Source organism: Oryctolagus cuniculus, unplaced genomic scaffold (genome assembly GCF_964237555.1).
Source record: "Oryctolagus cuniculus unplaced genomic scaffold, mOryCun1.1 SCAFFOLD_73, whole genome shotgun sequence".
Classification (NCBI taxonomy): domain Eukaryota; kingdom Metazoa; phylum Chordata; class Mammalia; order Lagomorpha; family Leporidae; genus Oryctolagus; species Oryctolagus cuniculus.
In genome coordinates, this window is record NW_027208354.1 from 406855 (window position 1) to 426656 (window position 19802).

The 19802-nt window shown below is 40.5% G+C and overlaps 1 long non-coding RNA gene across 2 annotated transcripts in view; it reads left to right on the forward strand.

Annotated features, from left to right (window-relative positions):
- LOC138848310 (uncharacterized) overlaps positions 1–19802 on the forward strand; it is a 51391-nt gene that overhangs the window by 8335 nt on the left and 23254 nt on the right. Inside the window, exons 1-2 of one of the 2 annotated variants that reach the window (XR_011386101.1) lie at positions 18395–18639; positions 19379–19514. This is a non-coding gene — a long non-coding RNA (uncharacterized lncRNA). Of the gene's footprint in view, positions 1–18394; positions 18640–19378; positions 19515–19802 lie in introns of those variants that run through there. The other variant, XR_011386102.1, reaches the window with a different exon arrangement.

A 19802-nucleotide genomic window follows, 5' to 3' on the forward strand; every position in this document is an offset into this window, starting at 1 on the left:
AGCGTATGACCCCACAATATTCTCTACTTACTCATAATAGGGTCTGAGATGTAAAAGTCATGATTAATTTCTTAGAAGAAAATTTACATACCCAGAAGCAAAGAGAGAAAATTTTGTTGTTCTCATGAATGAAGCAGAGTTTAAAAACTAATACTTAACTTGTATTTTAGAGGAGTTAATGACTTAACCATCTCTTCTATTAGAAATACTACATTGTGGCCAGTGCTGTGGCACAGTGGGTTAAAGCACTGGCCTGAAGTGTCAGCATCCCATATGGGCTCCGGCTCTAGTCCCGGCTGCTCCTCTTCTGATCCAGCTCTCTGCTATGGCCTGGGAAAGCAATAGATGGCCCAAGTCTTTGGGCTGTTCTGAGGCTCTTAGCATAGTGAAGATATCTTAGATTCTCATTAGTGAAATCTTTAGAAATTTCATAAAGCATCAACTTTCTTTAATGATCTGAAACAGAGATGAGATCCATAAGGGCAGAACTGCTCAGCAGCCACACTGCAGGAATATGTATCTTTCTGACGATATCTTCATCTGCTTCTTGCAGTTGCAGCCAGTCTATGAGCTCTTGGTCTGTTTTCTGCCCTTGGGAGGACCTAGGGTGCTCTATATTATCTGTAAGGATTCAAAATTCGTTGTATATTAGTGTCTAATCATAAAATTTCCAAACTGACAAGCTGGATATAATAAACTATGCTAGACTGCCAAAAAAAAATACAAACATGGTGTACTGTCTATAAAGTACAGCGGTAAATCTGTATTATAGAGATACACATCTCTACACAATTCTCTCTTTCACTTTGAAAGTCTACATTCAGCTCTCGATGTTATGATTACTTAGGAAGAGATTTCTTATACTTACTTTCATAATCAGTGAACTCGGAATTATTAGTGTAGTATTGAGGATTGTACTGACTAAAACACTATGTTTATTCCATGTTAAATAACATCATCGTATCTTTGGATTCCATTTGTTCTGCTACTGATGTATTCACAGGAGGGGGAGGTGGGAGGAAAACCCAAGATCCATTGGGGTGGAGGAGGAATGTCAGAGGCTGTGGTTCTATTGTACTGCAGCTTGGGTTCTGGAAGAACACATTAATGGACCCAGATGGTTTGAAGCTAACCGAGGGCCTATGTTCTGTACACTTGTCTGTGGTACTGCATTTTCATTTATGTAAAATTTATTTTCTTCAAGCAATATATTAATTTGGATGAAAATGAAGATGTTAAGGAATTTTCAGAATGGGTCTGTTTAACCCTCATTGGCTTTGTTTTTAGGCACTTAACTCAGAAAAGAAAAGATAGAAAAATACATTTTGGGTTCTCTTCATCTGTACCACAGCACTCTTTGGTTAAGATTTGTCATTTTGTCATATTTGATTCTCTAGACTCCCTGAAAAATCCCCTACTTCATTAGATGGAGTCCGTGTCTCACCATGGTAGTGAAAAGTTTAAAATGTTCCAGCTTTGCATTTAGCTAGGCCGTGGACACATGCCATGGCACTTGCCAGCCAATTGTGTCAGGGGCATCATCTGAATCAGAATTACTTGCATGAAAACAAGGAGTTGCAGATTCTTCCAGTGAAAGTGGATAGGAGCAGGAGCTGCAGCACATTGCCAGGGGTGAGTGTGCCATGGGATGCCATGTGGTGGCTGGTGTCTGGGGTGCTGGTTCTGCAGAAGATAGGGCTTATGGGGGCTGGTGCTGTGGTGTAGCAGGTAAGGCTGCCTCCTGCAGTGCCAGCATCCCATATGGTCACTGGTTCAAGTCCCAGCTGCTCCACTTCCAATCCAGCTGTGCTATGGCCTGAGAAAGCAATATAAGATGGCCCACGTCTTTGCACCCCTGAACCCACATGGGAGACCTGGAAGAAACTCCTAGCTCCTGGCTTTGGATCAGCTCAGCTCTGGCCATTGCATCCAATTGGGGAGTAAACCAGCAGATGGAAGATTCTCTCTCTCTCTCTCTCTCTCTCTGTGCCTCTCCTCTCTCTGTGTAACTCTGACTTTCAAATAAATAAATCTTTTTTTAAAGAGCTTATGCTTATGGATAGTGGTCATGGAAAATGTATGGGACATTTGGCAGCAAGATTTTGGATGAATTTTCCAACCCCTGAACCTCCTAGAGATTAGAATAGACTTCTAATGCATAACTTCCTCTTATGCTTAATTAGGTTTTTGTTTTGAATTGTTTTTGATGAAACAGCAAGGAATTCTGAGTTATAGACTTCCTATTTCAGAGACAGGAGAACACTGATGCCTGCATTATAATTAAATAATGCCTATCACCGTTTCTTAAGCAACAAATGATCACAGATTCCCTCTTTGCTGCTAAGTAATGAGCATGGTGATTCTTCCCTCCGTAACCACCTCCCCACCTACACTCCCTCCCCTCTTCCTCCTTCCTCTCCTATTGACATGGAGTGCCATACATAGCTAGGGTGAACATTTATCCCGCTTGGCCCTAGGTGTTCATACACTTCAACTGTGTGTAATTATTCATATGCCCTTTTTATGACCAAGCTTATGTCAGAACGACAAATTATATATTCACCTAATACTGAGAATCATCAAATTGATTTCTATTTTCTTCTCTCTTAGGCAGTTCTTGAGGGGCAGAAATATTTATTTTGTATATCATGTATTTATTCAACTAAAAGACTGACTGTCAAGATGCTGAGTTTTAGTGTCAAAGCAAATATGTTTCTAGACCCCATGAAGTTTACAGTCTGGCAAGAAAGAGCCATCTACCCCAAGAATATTGTTTAACATAGTAAATGCTGGTGTGAAGTCAGTGGATAAAAATTGAAGCATTCTTAATCTAGCACCAACTCTAATCCCATGATCTCTAATTGAGAGAAGTAATCAGAAACACAGAACTCCATGTTAGCCAGTTATCTCTTTGAATTTCTGCTTAAAAATAAAACATATCAAACAACACACAAATACCTAGGAGTGCATAATATTTATATACTATCTTGATATTAAAAATAAGAAAAAATAACCATGAAATAATAGCAACTTTGAATCTCCTTTGTTTTCTAGACAAGTTATAATCCTATATGGTTCTTTACAGTAAATTACAGTACATCATTACAATATATAATTACAGTAAATAATTACAGTAAATTATTTTTGTCAGTATACTTCATCTCTCTCACATTTTTTCCCTTTGAGAAATCAGATTTTAAAAACTGAGACCCAAGACAAAAGAAAGATTTTTATGCTAGTGTTATATGTTGATTGGCTCTCTAAAAAAAGATTTATTTATTTATTTGAAAGTCAGAGTTACACAGAGTAGAAAGGGAGAGAGAGAGAGAGAGACATCTTCCATCTTTTGGTTCACCCACCAATTGGTTACAATGGCTGGAGCTGTACAGCTCCAATGCCAGCAGCCAGGGGGTTCTTCTGGGTCTCTCACACAGGTGCAGCTGCCCAAGGACTTGGGCCATCTTCCACTGCTTTCCCTGGCCATAGCAGAGAGTTGGATTGAAAGCAGACTAGCCGGGCTCAACCTCCACCCATATGGAATGTCCATGCTGGCAGTAGCTTTACCTGCTATTTCACAGTGCTGGCCCCTTGATAGGCTTTTTAATGATATTAAAAAACACCGTATTTTTCTAAGCTCTTTCCATTCAGTTTCTACTTTGTAAACTCCAGATAATACTGTCCCCAGAATTAATCTAAGGTATAAATAATATGATATGAGGCATTTAACCCCTTAACCTGTCTCCTTGAATACTCAGCTATGTTAGCTCTGTGTCCATTCTTCTGTCTCTGTACTAGATGAATAAAAAGACAGTGTAAAATGATTTGAAAAGAACTATAAGGGGTCGGCGCTGTGGTGCTGCTGCCAATTGGGGAGTGAACCAGCAGATGGAAAACACCTCTCTCTCTCTCTCTCTGTGTGCCTCTCCTTCTCTGTAACTCTGACTTCCAAATAAATCAACAAATCTTAAAAGAACTATAAACATCAATAAAATACAAATGAAAATTGTATTCTCAAAACTGGATATTAAACCATGCCTTCCTCACCTCTGTTAAAAGTTACATTCTATCATAGTCATTTATGATTTCTAGGGCCAAAGTAGTAAATAAGATTTTTCTGGAAGAGACAGAGGTTATGAGGGAGCCAGGATTTGGGGTCAGTTAGCAGCAGTGAGTGTCACTCTTTCAGATTTGATTCAGGAAAGGAAGAACAGCAACTGATCCCTGAGATTTTTGGAGGGGAAGGAAAGGAAGGAGGGACTGAACAAAAGGAAATGCCCTCTGGTTGTGGGCACCCACCCCCGACTGCAGCCTTTGGGGAGGGCCAGCTGGTGTCTCTATGAATGCTGCAGCCTGGACTCCATTTCCCAGAGTTCCCAGGAGCTCCGACCTATTCTGCCTTCCAAATGCCTGTGCCCATGTGCCTGCTAACAGCCAGTCCCTGGGGGTCTGAGTTGGACCAGAGGGAGTTCATTCCCTGATCAGGGTCAGCCCTAGGGGCTGTGCTGCTCCTTCTCTGGCATTTACTGCAACTCCTGCCCTGCACGTGCAATCCCAGGCAGTTTCCAAGTGCTCACCCTGAGCCTGCCTCCTACTGCTTCTTCCCTCTTCATCTTCTGCCTGTGGGTCCCATGTACCAGGGACTCTCTTCCCCACACTGCCCGCTTCGCTCCCCATGTTTCTGGAAGAAAGCGTACCTCCTCCAGGGACTTTCTGCTGCAGGTTTGACATGCAGTAAGGGGTGGGGACATGTGTGGGAGAAGGGTGGGTGCCAGGGCACCAGTGATCCTGGCAACTTCCCCTGAGGTCAGGGCTGGGACCTGGGCTGTTCTGTCTCTCACCTCTGCTTCTCAGGCTGGACTCTCTCCTGCAGAACCTCATCCAAACTGTCCCTAATGTGCTTTATTTAGTGGTTACAGGAGAGAGAGGGCAGCGTTCTTGGAACTTGCATATGCAGGGAAGAAAGGCAGAAAGACTCCCACTCTCTACAGTTAAATAAGCTGGGTTCCAACTGTGGGTGTTTTCAGAATGCAGTCTGGCCTGGTCTCTTGATGTTTCCTGGGCTGGTTCCTGCAGGGTGGGGCTGGATGGTCTTCAGCAGGGAGCCTGGGGCAGCAGAGGGGTGGGAAGAAGGATCTGACTAGGATCTGCCCCACTGCTCTCATCCTGCACCTCATCTTCCTGGTGGGGAGCAGTGTGAAGCGTGAATAGCTGCTTTATGCATTGATCCCTCTCAAGTATTAGTTATCAGATTTTTCCAATGTGGAATTTGAAGCTGTTCCAGAAACATGGGGTGGGAAAACTCCCTTCTTTCAAACAGGCACAGAGACAGGGGAGGATCCAAGGAGTTTCTATTAATGGCCCTAGGCACAGCTGGAATGATTTCCTGAGAACTCAGCATCAAATTCAAGTTTCTTAGCTGTTACAGCATTGGTGGGTTTAAATGGCAGCCTACATGACTTAGGACCACAATTTCCAATGGTCAGTGGGTCCAGTGTGTTTGTAAAAGAGATGCCAGGGACAGCTTTATTAGGACAGATTTATGACTGGAGTTTACAGAAGCAGAACTTAGGATATCTTCCCTCCCTAGACAAGATTTCAGTAGGCAGCTGTTTCACTCGTTAATTGTGAGCATCCACTTTTAAAGGTTTGTGTTGGATGGGGTCCACTTCTCTTTCTTTGATGATGTATTTGGCTGCTTTTCATTTTCTGTCTTCAGCTATCTCTTCTCCTGTTAGCAAGGCTCTCAACTGTTTTGACCTGCCACTGATCCCTTTGCAAAGTGAGAAGGGAACTAAAATTAATGCAAGTCTACTGTGTTGTCAATAACTGGAGCTACATTTTTAAAGATTTATTTATTCATTTGAAAGAGTTACACAGAGAGAGGAGAGAGACAGAGAGAGAGAGAGAGAGAGACGTCTTCCGTCCGATGGTTCACTCCCCAATTGGCAGCAACAGCTGGAGCTGTGCCAGTCTGAAGCCTGTAGCCAGGAACTTCTTCTGGGATGAAGCTGTTTTTTTAAATAATTATTTATTTAATTGAAAGGCAGAGTTACCGAGTGGCAGAAACAGAGATAGATGGCTGGAGCTGTTTGGATCCACAACCAGAAGCCAGGAGCTTTGTCCAGGTCTCATAGGTGGGTGCAGGAGATGAGGGATTTGGGCCATCTTCTACTGTTTTCCCAGGCCACAGCAGAGAGCTGGATGGGAAGTGCAGCAGCCAGGATCCCAACCAGCACCCATATAAGATGCTGACACTGAAGGCAGTAGCTTTACTCACTATGCAACAGTGCTGCACACTAACTGGAGCTCTTTTAATCTGAGTATGCATAAAGTGGAGAATTACAGCATCATAAATACAGATAAGTTACAGTTTTTCTCTGCGCAGTACTTTACAGTTACCCAGTGATCCACTGAGAATCTTACTTTCCACACTGTGTAATTAAGAAAGCCAGTTACTTGTTTTATTTTGGTTCTGTGTTTAAACCCATGACATTTTTGAGATGGGAGGATATTAGTTCTACAATTTCATAGAGACTGGTCTGTGGAAGCATCGATAGAAGTTATAACTGTGAGAGTGGTAAGAAAGAAGAGGGGAAGAAATAAGTGTCCCTTACGCCACACAGAGGTGTCCACAAATGGAGTAGAAGACGTGCCCTTGAAAACTATGGCTGACTTTCTGGGACAAACTGTGTTTGAGTGCTTCACATGTTCTTTTTTTTTTTTTTTTTTTTTTTTTTTTTTTTTTTTTTTGACAGGCAGAGTGGACAGTGAGAGAGACAGACAGAGAGAGAAAGGTCTTCCTTTTGCCGTTGGTTCACCCTCCAATGACCGCCGCTGCAGCCGGCGCACCGCGCTGATCCGATGGCAGGAGCCAGGATCCAGGTGCTTTTCCTGGTCTCCCATGGGGTGCAGGGCCCAAGCACCTGGGCCATCCTCCACTGCACTCCCTGGCCATAGCAGAGAGCTGGCCTGGAAGAGGGGCAACCGGGACAGAATCCGGTGCACCAACCGGGACTAGAACCCGGTGTGCCGGCGCCGCAAGGTGGAGGATTAGCCTATTGAGCCACGGCGCCGGCTCAACTTCACATGTTCTTATAGAAAGGTGTTGCCACCAGGTTATTAGTATATTTATTTAGTTAGTTTTTAAAGATTTATTTATTTATTTGAAAATCAGAGTTACACAGAGAGAGAAGGAGAGGCAGAGAGAGAGAGAGAGAGAGAGAGGTCTTCCATCAGGTTCATTTCCCCAATGGCTTCATCATTGTGAACTTTGCTCAGTTCCTGACCTATACCTTTCCTTTAACCTAGTACTTTGCCATGTAGTAGCCCATGAAAACTGCAGACTGCATAAATTAATGAATACTTGGAGGGTTGTGATTTCTTAGAGGAACATCATGAGATAGGAGGAATAAAACAAAACAAAAGTATCCTCCGTATATAGAAGGTACACTGTTTTTGCAAGCCACAGAGAAGAGGAAGAAGCAGGAAAGTAGTGAGACTGGAAAGTTTGCGGCAAAGGTAATAGGCACTGGTCAAGAATTTAACAAGCCCATTAGGAAAACATTAAGGTTTCCTTACTTCCATGTAGACTCTGCCCTCTTATGGTGAACAGGGTCCTCTAAACCCACTTGTTGCACAAATGAAAACCCAAGCATTGTCTTCTCCCACAGATGGAGTCTGCTATTGGTTTTGATTTACATTTCCCTAATGGCTAGTGATATTGGGCATGTTCATCTATGTCTTGACCATTGAGATTTCCTCTTCTGAGAAACATCTATTCTGATCATTGCCCATTTCTTAAGTGTACATTTTACTTCTTATTTGGAGATTTTCCAGTTCTATATATGTATGTTATGGCTATCAATCTTTTGTCATAGTCAGAGTTTTCAATGTTTCCTGCCATTCTGTCCATTGTATGTTCATTCTGTTGAATACTTTGTTGTGAAGATGTATCTTAATTTGATATGCTCAAATTTCTATATTTTATTTTTGTTACTTGTGCTTTTGGAATCTTACCCAAAACTGTTGTCTATGCTTATGTTTTATAGTTTCTCATATGTTTACTTAGTTTTTGGTTTTATATTTAAACTTTTAATTCACCATGAGTTGCTTTTACATAGTGTATGAGGTGTTGGGTATATTTTCAGGCTTCTACATATGGATAATCACTTTCCTTTAAACCATATGCTAAAGGGATTCTTCTTTTTCCTGTTTGTTTTCTTTCCTTTGTTAAATAGGAGTTGCCTGTAGAAAAGTCGGTAAATTTCAGCTGCCTATTCTTTTCCATTGAACTATTTGTCTGTTTTCCAATAGTGCTAACACTGCTTCTATTTTTTTTAAGATTTATTTATTTATTGGAAAGGCCAGATGCTTCTTCCAAGTCTCTCATGTGGGTGCCAGCACCGTAGAACATGGTCCATCTTCCACCAATTTCCCAGGTGCATTAGTAGGGAGCTGGATTGGAAGTGGAGCACCTGGTCTCCTAGCAGCAACATATGGGATGCATGCACAGCAGGTCAAGGCTTTAACCCACTACACCACAGCATCAAACCCTTCCTTATTTACTTCTGCTGTGATCTTTCATTATTCACTTTTTTCTACTGCCCTGCATCTTGACTCATTCCTTTTTTTTTTTTTTTTCTGGGTCCTGGAGGATGGTAGTAGGTTGCTTCTGGGATATCTTTTTTGTGTTAGTAGATAATTGGTAATCAAAAATCATAGTTATTAGTTTCTATATTTTCTATATTTCTCTGCTAATCACGAGGACCTTCTAGATGACAGCAGAAAATGCTGGCAGAAATGAGGATATATTAATTTGCTAAGAAAATACCACAGAGAATATGATTTACATCATAGAATTTTACTTCTCAGAGTTGTAGAGGTAGAAAATATCAGATCAAGGTGTTAATAGGCTCGAGTTTTCCAGAAGCCTTTCTCCGATGTGACAGACACATCTATCATTTGATCTGCTTAAAACAACTTTCCTCAGGTAAAGTCATGTTGGTGATTAGCACTTCAGTGTTTGAGTTTTAGGGAGGCACATTTCAGTTCACAACAGCAAAAGGGGCCCTGTGGTCTACTTCAATGACAGCCATCTCTGCGGAGGACAGAAAGTTTGAAATCAGCGTTAGGAATTCTCACAGTATTACTGTCAGTGCTATCTCCATCAAATGTGCATTCATGTACACACAAACAAAACTACCTGTACACATAAACACATTCAACAGTGGAAATGCCTGATGCTTGTGTACGGGTAACATCAATATAATAATCCATAGGATGGCCTATTAGCAGACATTAAAAAGAGAATTAGAAAGAATGACAAAAAAATCTGCAATTACCTATATTTATGTCTATATGTATGATATTCAGTATTTATAGTTGCTAAAAGATGAATACTGATGTGTGGGAATAAAAGCTAAACCTTACCTTGCAATATTGCAGCCTAGTCTACATGAAAGATGTCTTCCTAAAACCTTTCCCTGGGCCCACTTTGTGGAATAGTAGATTAAGCATCCACCTGCAGCACCAGCATCCCACATGGGCACCAGTTTGAGTCCCTGCTCCTGCACTTCCAATCCAGCTCTTTACTAATGGCCTAGGAAAGCTCTGGAATATGCCCTGAGTGCTTGGGCCCCTGCACCCATGTGAGAGACCTGGAGGAAGCTGCTGGCTCCTGGCTTCTGGCACCTGGCTTCAGATCGGCCCAGCTCCAGCCATTCTGGCCATTTAGGGGGGAACCAGTCGATAGAAGACCTCTCCTTCTCTTCCTCTCTATATCTGTAATTCTGCCTCACAATAAATAAATACATTTTTAAAAACCTTTCCCTTTTTAAATTTCTTAATTGTTTTAAAGATTTATTTATTTATTTACAAGTTGAGTTACAGACAGAGAGAAGAGCCAGAGAGAAAGAGAGAGGTCTTCCATCTGATGTTCACTCCCTAATTGATTGCAACTGCCAGAGCTGTGCTGATCCGAAGCCAGGAGCCAGGAGCTAGTTCCAGGTCTCCCAGATGGGTACAGGGGCCCAAGGACTTGGGCCACCTTCTACTACTTTCCCAGTCCAAAGCAGAGAGCAGGATCAGAAGTGGAGCAGCTGAGTATTGAACCGGCCCCCATATGGGATGCTGGTGCTTCAGGCCAGGGAGTTAACCTGCTCCAACACAGCACAAGTCCAGCATTTTAAATTTCTGATACTCTAAAGTAGCACAGGACTGCATTACATCTAGGAACGATGCATTTAAAAATTATAAATCTAGTGCATTTTAGCAGAAGTTTTAACAAATACTTCTGATTTTCTCAGCATTATGTATAAATAAATGACATAATGAGTCATTGTCAGATTTTTAGCTTTTGACAGCCACTTATAATATTTCACAGCTTTTTGAAATGTATTGCTAGTGTGTTTTTCTCAACACATGCACTGGATTTTACCAGTTTAGTGCACATGGAGTTGCCTCTTATAGGATTTGCATTTTGATGGGTTTTCATGGCACATGTAATCAACATCTGCAAAGCCTCTAAAACACATAAATAATGACATGATTCTGGCTTTTTTCTTAAAGATTTATTTATTTGAAAGAGTTGCACAAATAGGGGAGAGGTAGAGAGAGAGACAGACAGACAGAAACATAGAGGTCTTCCATCTGCTGGTTTACTCCCAGTTGGCCGCAATGGCTGGTCTGTGTCAATCCGAAGCCAGGAGCTACTTCCGGATCTCTCATGTGTGCAAGGCCCCAAGGACTTGGGCCACCTTCTACTGCTTTCCAAGGCCATAGCAGAGAGCTGGTTCAGAAGTGGAGCAGCCACGTCTTGAACTGGCACCCACATGGCTTGCCAGCATTGCAGGAAGCAACTTTATCTGGTATGCCACAGCGCCTGCCCCACATTACATCACTTTAAGATGATATGGATTTAAGTTCATGAGAAATTATTAGCATAGTGGGAACTGATAGATATGGATGAAGCAGGATGGACTTGTTAGGAATGGTGATGTTAATTTTCTTATAAAATAAATAAATAAGAAATTAAATATGGTCAGACATAAATGAAGACTAAATTTTTTTAATGGTGATCCAGAAAACACTGATCTCAGGTCTTTTTTTTCCAGTGTTAAGTTTATATTTTTAAATGCATATTAAGTGAATAAACTTCATGTAATTTATATATACAGATTGAAGAGCAAACTGATAACATCCTACCCTATCTTCCCTTGGTCTCATATTTCCAACTCCCTCCTTCTCGTTTTATTTTCTTTTAATTTTGACAGCTGCATGCTTTGATTTTATTTTAGAATCACAAGCTTTAACCCTCTACAAAATAAAGAATTCAGCAAGTAGTAGCAGAAATATCAATGAGTATATGTTGTTTACTCTATCAAAGAGTTCAGAAAAGTGCTATGAACAATACTCAAATCTCAAAATATCAATTTAACTCATATGCTACTTTTCGTTGTCTATATATTAATTACCACCAGTCAGAGAAAACATATGGTATTTGTCTTTTGGGGGCTGGCTTCTTTCATGAAGCATACTTTTTTCCAGTTCATCCATTTAGTTACAAAAGATAGGATTTCATTCACAATTATGGCTGAATAGTATTTTACACTGTATATATAGCTCATATTCTTTTTCCAGTCACCAGTTGATGGACTTCTGGGTTGATTCCATGTTAGCTATTATGAATTGAGCTGTAATAAACATGAGGGTACAGATAACTCATGCCTATGCATATTCTATTTCATTTCATGTGGATAAATTCCTAGGAGTCAGATGGCAGGATCATATGGTATGTTTGTTTTCAGATTTCTGAGGAACTTTGATACTGCCTTCCATAATGGCTTCATTCCCACCAACAGTGGGTTAGGGTACCTTTTTCTCTCCCTCTCCACCAGCCTTTATTGTTTGTTGACTTTTTCAAAAGAATTATTTATTTGAAAGGTGTAGTTAATTATAGGGAGAGGCAGAGGCAGAGAGACAGAAGTATTTTATCTGCTTGTTTATGCTCCATATGGCACAACAGGTGGTGCTGGTTCAATCGGAAGCCAGAGTTAGGAGCATCTCCCTGGTCACCCATGCGGGTGCAGGGACCCAGGCACTTGGGCCATCCTCCACTGCCCTCCCAGTCCAGAGCAGAAAGCTGGACTGGAAGAGGAGCAACCGGGACCAGAACTGGCACCCATAGGGGATGCTGTCTCCACGGGTGGAGGATCAACCCAGTGTGCTATGGCACTGGCCCCCATCAGGGATATTTTTCTATAGTACTCTCTCTCAACTGTATCTTTTTCTAGTTGAAGAATTAGGGTGATGCAGGATTAATAGAAGGAGTTTGAGAGGATTGTCTCTCTTTCAATTGTGTTGAATAATTTGAGAATGATTAGTTCTTTAAAAGTCCTGTAGAATTCAATAGTGAGGCTGTCTGATCCTGGACTTTTGCTTGTTGGGAGGGTCTTTATTACTCATCCAATCTCTGTCTTGGTTTTTGGTTTGTTTAGCTTTTCTATGTGTCTTCATGACTCAATTTTGGTATATTGTGTATGTCCAGGAATCTGTTGATTTTTCCTCTAGGATTTCCAATTTGTTAGCAGTCACAACAGATGCCCACATCCTATATTGCAGTGCTAATCTGAGTTTTGGGTACTCCACTTCCAAACCAATTTCATGTTAATACCCCTAGGAAGCAACGGATAATAGCTCAAATTGTTTCCTTCCTGTCATCTAATTTGGAGAACTGTAACCTCAATGGGGATTTGAAACCTGGTCTTGCACAGTTGTAGCCATATAGAAAGTGAACCAGAAGATGGGAGATCTCTCTGCTTCTCTTTCCTTCTTTTTTATCTATGTGTCTCTCTGCCTTTTTGTTAATCATATTAAAATATTTAATTACTTATTTGAAAGAGTTACAGAGAGAGGGAGAGACAGAAATCTTCCACCACCTAATTCATTTTTGAGATGACTTTAATAGCCAGAGTGTGGCCAGGTTGAAGCCAGGAGCTTTTCCTGCAATGTGCGTGGCAGCATCCCAGGCACTTGGGCCATCTTTCCCTGCTTTTTCAGTCCATTGGTAAGGAGCTGGATCAGAAATGGAATAGCTGGTACTTGAACTGGTGCACGGAGAGGATGGCAATGTAACAGATAGCAGCTTTGTCCACTGCACCACAACCACCAGCTCCTCTATCTGCCTTTCCAATAAATAAATCTTTTGAAAAAGAACTGAAGGTAGTAAAAGTCATCATGACTGAGCAATGGCAAATTTATTGAAGTGATCTATTTTCTTAAAGATCCTTTTATGAATTTGAAAGGCAGCACTAGAAAGAGAGAATGGGAGAGATTGATCTTCCTCCTGGTTTGTTCACTCCTCAAATGGCTGCAATGACTGTGGCTAGGCCAGACTGATATCAGGAGCCAGGGGCTTCTTCCAGGTCTCTCACAAGGGTGCAGGAGCCCCAATATTTGAGTCACCCTGTGCTGCTTTTCCAGACACATTAGCAGGGAACTGGATCCGTTTGGAGCATTAATGTCTATGATACTCTCCTTGCAGTTGAAGGATTTAGAATCCATTTCAATTATGGGTGGGCCAAGTACAACAGCTCCCAATTGTCCTAGGTTTGGATTAGATGGGTTCTGAGAAATTTTGTTAAAATAGTTATTAAAAAATATATATTATATATAATACTTATAATAAATTATATAATATTATCTATTTTTAATTAACACATATAAGATATTATATGCTAAATTATAATATATTTTATATATGAATATATTTATATACATAAATATATATAAATAAATGTAAATATATATATAAAGAATTTATTTATGTATTTGACAGGTTTACTTACAGACAGTGAGAGGAAGAGACAGAGAGAAAGGTCTTCCATATGCTCATTTACTCCGCCAATGACTGCAATGTCTGCAGCTGGGCCAATCTGAGCTAGCAGTTTCCAGGTCTCCCATATTTTGGCAGGGACCAAAGCACTTGGAACAGCTTCTACTGCTTTCCCAGGCTATTGCAGAGAGCTGGATGGGAAAAGGAGAAATGGGGACTAGAACTGGTGCTCATATGGGGTGCCAGCATTGCAAGTAAAGGATTACACCACTGCACCACAGTGCTGGCCCCAGTCTATCCTTTATTAAGGAGATCTCAGTAATCATGTTCAGGTATTGCTGTCCTATATTCATGGCCAAAGTCCTAGCAGACAACATGGTTTGGAGAATCGTAAGCACAAGGTGTGTAGGAGACTTCATTTCTCATACAGCACAGTTAATAACAAGGTTCCAAGAGGGGAAATTACTTGCATCGTAGTCTTTGAGAACTAATGGACATCACAGGTGATCTAAAGAATTTAGAAGGTTTGTGAGCCCCTAGAGTGAAAAAGTCACTGGGAGCACAAGGACAGTGCCTAGAGTTTATTTTGATGGATTTTAGCCCCTTGCATTAGAGTGAGGCCCAAAGAAGCTAGACTGATTTGTAAACCTCAAAAGTTTCTTTTCAAGGTGAAGGCAAACTGAGACTCAGGATTTTTGGAAAAACTTTGAACAAAACGCATTTGCCACACTTGGTTAAGACACATCATTTATCTATTGATTTTCATCAGATCTGTTAACATTAGGTATAAGGTTCAGTGGACATTGTGGATGGTATATAGCAATATGATTTTAGTAATATATCATGAGGTGCTTTTTTTTAAATTGGATTTAGCAGCTAAAATTGGGTTACCTAATGGGATATAGCTGGAATAATCACCTTTTTGTTAAACACATCTGAGGTAATAAATGTTAGTGTATGAAGACATTGAGTTTTCTTTTATTGGGCCTTCTTGGTTATTTTAATCTGGGATCTGAGAATTCTCATTTTCTCTAGGTAAGTTGTAACTGAAAAACTTAATTGTATTCCTCATCATGTTGGACCAACTCTGCTGCTTCTGGGATTTTTTTTGTAATTCTGACAATTGGAAATTTGGACAATAGTATAGTTAAAAAGAGATGTACCAAGAAAAGTATTTATTTTTATTCTGATACATATTTTGGAATTCTTCTAAAATTCCTATTGAAGCCGGCGCCGTGGCTCAATAGGCTAATCCTCCACCTTGCGGCGCCGGCACACCGGGTTCTAGTCCTGGTTGGGGCGCCGGATTCTGTCCCGGTTGCCCCTCTTCCAGGCCAGCTCTCTGCTATGGCCAGGGAGTGCAGTGGAGGATGGCCCAGGTGCTTGGGCCCTGCACCCCATGGGAGACCAGGAAAAAGCACCTGGCTCCTGGCTCCTGCCAGGATCAGCGCGGTGCGCCGGCTGCAGCGGCGGCCATTGGAGGGTGAACCAGCGGCAAAAGGAAGACCTTTCTCTCTGTCTCTCTCTCTCACTGTCCACTCTGCCTGTCAAAAAAAAAAAAAAAAATTCCTATTGAGTATCCTTGTTAAGTTTAGTTGCATCTCAGGTTAAGAGTTATTGGAGGCTGGTGCCATGGCTCAATAGGCTAATCCTCCACCTGCAGCACAGGCACACCGAGTTCTAGTCCTGCTGGGAGTGCCAGATTCTGTCCCAGTTGCTCCTCTTCAAGTCCAGCAAACTGGCTGCAGCAGCCACTGGGGGGTAATCCAACAGAAAAAAAGGAAGACCTTTCTCTCTGTCTCTCTCACTATCCATTCTGCCTGTCAAAATAAAAAATAATTTTTATAAAAAGACTTATTGGAGCCACTCTAGTGATTATACCCATGAAACTTTGTTAATTAATGCAAATAGAACCTGGGAAAATTGATGTATATCTTATGCTATAGAGACTTAAGATTGAATATCTTTTTTTATCTTTTTTAATTATATAATTTAACGACAAATTTTTGATTTTTTTTGACTTTACTAAGCCACAGCTCTGGCCCCATTAATATGTCTTAACAATGTTTTTTCCTCTCAGACTTATCTCTATTGGTTCAGTTAACTGGATGCCTTTTCTTTACATTCAGATTCTCTCAGCTGTCAAAGCTTATTCATCTTAATTCTGTTGTTCCTATTTCCCTCCCTTTTATTCTGTCCCTAGGCTAATTGAGGTCATGATTCTCCATTCCTTCTGTGTGGTGTCACAGTAGCCTTGAAGTGTTCTTTTTCTCTTCTGATTTCGAAAGAAAGAAATTATGTATTCCCCCAGTTTAGATATTTTAATAATTCATTCTAAAACAAAGGTTAAATGTTCTTAATTTGACAAGAATTTTTGGGGCCAGCGGTGTGGCGTAGTGGGTAGAGCCACCACTTGCAGTGCTGGCATCTCATATGGATCCAGATCTCTGCTATAGCCTGGGAAAGCAGTAGAAGATGGCCCAAGTCCTGGGCCCCTGCACCCATGTGGGAGACCTGGAAGAAGCTCCTTGCTCCTGGCTTTGGATCGGAGCAACTCTGGCCATTGCAGCCAACTGGGGAGAGAACCAGTGGATGGAAGACCCCTCTCTCTTCTCTGCCTCTCTGTGTAACTCTGACTTTCAAATAAATAAATAAATCTTTAAAAAAAGAAGTTTTTCTAATTTTAGATTTGTTCTACTTCATTGTCACTTCATTGTATGTGTAAAGAGTGCATATCCAGTTTTTCTATTTTAGATTTTTGGGATTTTGTATTAGCTCTGCTGTGTATTCATTTTTCTTGAGCATTGGTGATATCTTCTCCTTAGTTGTATTAAGAGAGAGAGAGCAATAGCCCTCATGTCTTTTTAGGTAAGTAAGACATATTAAAACAGAGCATTCAGTATACATTCATAGTAGTTTGACTTGTTCAATTCATTTTCCTGAACTCCCTTGGATATTTGGTCTCTGCTGTACAATTTTCTATACTGATTAATTCTTTGATATTCCCAAATCCAGAAAATGAATGATTCAACAGCTGTGTTCCTGTATTTGCTAGGACTCAGGGTAAGAAGCAAAGTGGAGGTGTTCAGGAATCTACAGGTACATGCTACATAGCAAAGCACATCATTTCCTATACAAAGTGACTGGGAAATCCAGAATCTTTTGCACACTATATTGGATCCTGAACTATTACTGACCTATTCAGTAAGATTTTAATGTATTTATTTTCTGTGTGTGTGTTTGTATTTCTAAATAAACTCTGCTGCGCTACTTAACATTAACATGTATTGCAGAATTCTTTCATCAGTTTTTACTTTTAAAAAGTTTCTTTTTCAGTTTTATGGGAGAGGGTAGAAGCTTTCTGCTATGTAACTGAAAATTCATTCATTCATTAAACTTAAAAATATTTATTGGAAATGAGTGGAATACTATTAATTCTCATGTGATTTTCATGAAACTAAATACATTCTCTATTTTGTTTTGCTTAAAATTTCTGCATGTGTGGACTTCTTTTTTTCCTTATTGCCCCAAATCCCTTTGTGTATTGGGATGGTAAATGGGTTTTACACTGGACAAAACATGTTATTTTGGCTAAGAAGTACTTAGCCTTGCTGCTTCAAGTATTCAAATATTACATTAGAAATCAGTATATTTGTTTACTGTACAAATGTCTTTTATACAATTTTGTAATATTCTGGGATATGAGAGGGAGCAGGAAATAGGAGGGTTATGGGTGGGAGGGAAGTTATGGGGTAGGGGAACCCACTGTAATCCAAAAGCTGTACTTTGGAAATTTATATTTATTAAATAAAAGTTAAACAATTTTATAATATTCATCTTCCTTTTTATTTCGTCCTTTTTAAAAAAAGATTCATTTATTTTACTTGAAATTCAGTGTTACACACACAGAGAAGGAGAGAGAGAGAGAGAGAGAGCAGTCTTCCAACCGCTAGTTCACTCCCCATTTGGCCACAATGGCTGGAGCTGTGCCGATCCATAGCCAGGAGCTAGCAGCATCTTTTGGGTCTCCTATGCAGGTGCAGGAGCCCAAGGGCCTGGGCCATCCTCTACTGCTGGATAGTAAGTCTTACTTGCCTAAAAAGATGGATAGTAATTTGAGTAGCCAGGACTTGAACTGGCACCCATGTGGGATGTCAGCACTGCAAGCCACAGCTTTACTTGCTACACCACAGCATCGGATCCTTTATTTTTATGACTATTGCTACGCTATTGGAATTTATAATTGATAATGCTGAACAATTGAAACTGTCTTATTTACAATTGTAGGACTGGATATGGCAATTTTACTTGAAGTAAATTATGTAGCCTGCTTATTGTATGATTTTTGGAAAAGCATGTATTTATATATAACAGCAGATCTGTTAATCATTTAAAAGTGAATTATCATGATTACCCAGATGTAAAGAATGCAATATGTGCTAATGAGTTAGCAGTCACAGACATTTAGAATTAGAGGGATTTTAGAACCTTTTCAATACTGCAGTTTTTATGAAAAACTAATAATTTTTTTTTATTTGACAGGTAGAGTTATAGACAGAAAGACAGAAAGGCCTTCCTTCCATTGGTTCAGTCCCCAAATGGCTGCCACAGTTGGAGCTGTGCCCATCCAAAGCCAGGAGTCAGGTGCTTACTCCTGGTCTCCCATCTGGGTGCAGGGCCCAAGCACTTGGGCCATCCTCCACTGCCTTCCTGGGCCATAGCAGAGAGCTGGACTGAAAGAGGAGCAACCACGACTAGAACCCTTTGCCCATATGGGATACCCGCACTACAGGCAGAGAATTAACCAAGTAAGCCATGGCGCTGGCCTCCGATAAATTTACTTTTAACAAAATATCAAAATATCTTATTCAGTATAAAGTTAGTAGTGAAAAAGAGACTACCTTGTTGAACACAGAAATTTGAGATTATATTTCTTGGTATTAATTTGCATCTTAAGGCTTATTGCCTAGTTTATTTCAACATTTCAATCTAATATTACTAATAATATCTTGTACTTAGTGGTTCACTGTGTGCCAGACAATATTCTTTTGATTTTTTAAAGGATTTATTTATTTATTTGGAAGTCAGAGTTACACAGATAGTGAACAAGAGGAAAAGAGAGAGAGAGGTCCTCCATCTGCTGGTTCACTCCCCAGATGGCCTAAAAGGTCAGAGATATGCCAATCTGAAACCAGGAGCCAGGACCTCTTCAGGGTCTCCCATGCAGATTCAGGGGCCCAAGGACTTGGGCCAACTTCCTACTGCTCTCCCAGGCTATAGCAGACAGCTGGATGGAAAGTGGAGCAGCTGGGACTTGAACCAGCCTCCATATGGGATGCCCCCACTGCATGCAGTGGCTTTACTGGCTACACCACAGCACTGGCCTCAAGACAATGCTCTAAAATGATGCATTAATTATTCCCAAATATTGAAAAGTGGCATGGTACACATTTGAATGTGTTGTTTTGTACTAGTTGTAGAAAGAGTTTAAAATATATTTAGATTTAAAAATGTAAGCTTTGATCTAAAGGTTTACTTTCCCCTAAGGTGCCTGTTCGAAACTGAGAGATCGTTGAAGTCTCAAGATAGAGTACAACTGATCTTATCCAAGCCTCCTTTATCACATGAGGATGCTAAATGCCAAGGCCCAGAGAAGTAAAGTGAATTGTTCAAGGTCACACAGGTAAGTTGTGGCAGGGATAATTCTGTATTAGCATTAGGTATCCTGATACATAGGCCACTGTTCTGTCAATTTCATACTCCTTCTGGAGTTAAAGATTCTAAGTTGTGGAAAATTAAGTTTGGAAATTTAGTGGTTGCTATGTTGTTATGGTGAGAAATTTCTGTGTATAGCTATGAGTTGCTTAAATTTTATTCAATATATTTTTCTAGTATGTTTGCTATTTATTTGAAATGTACAACAAGTAGCTTCATCTATTTGCCAAAAGAATTTTTTAAAGATTTATTTATA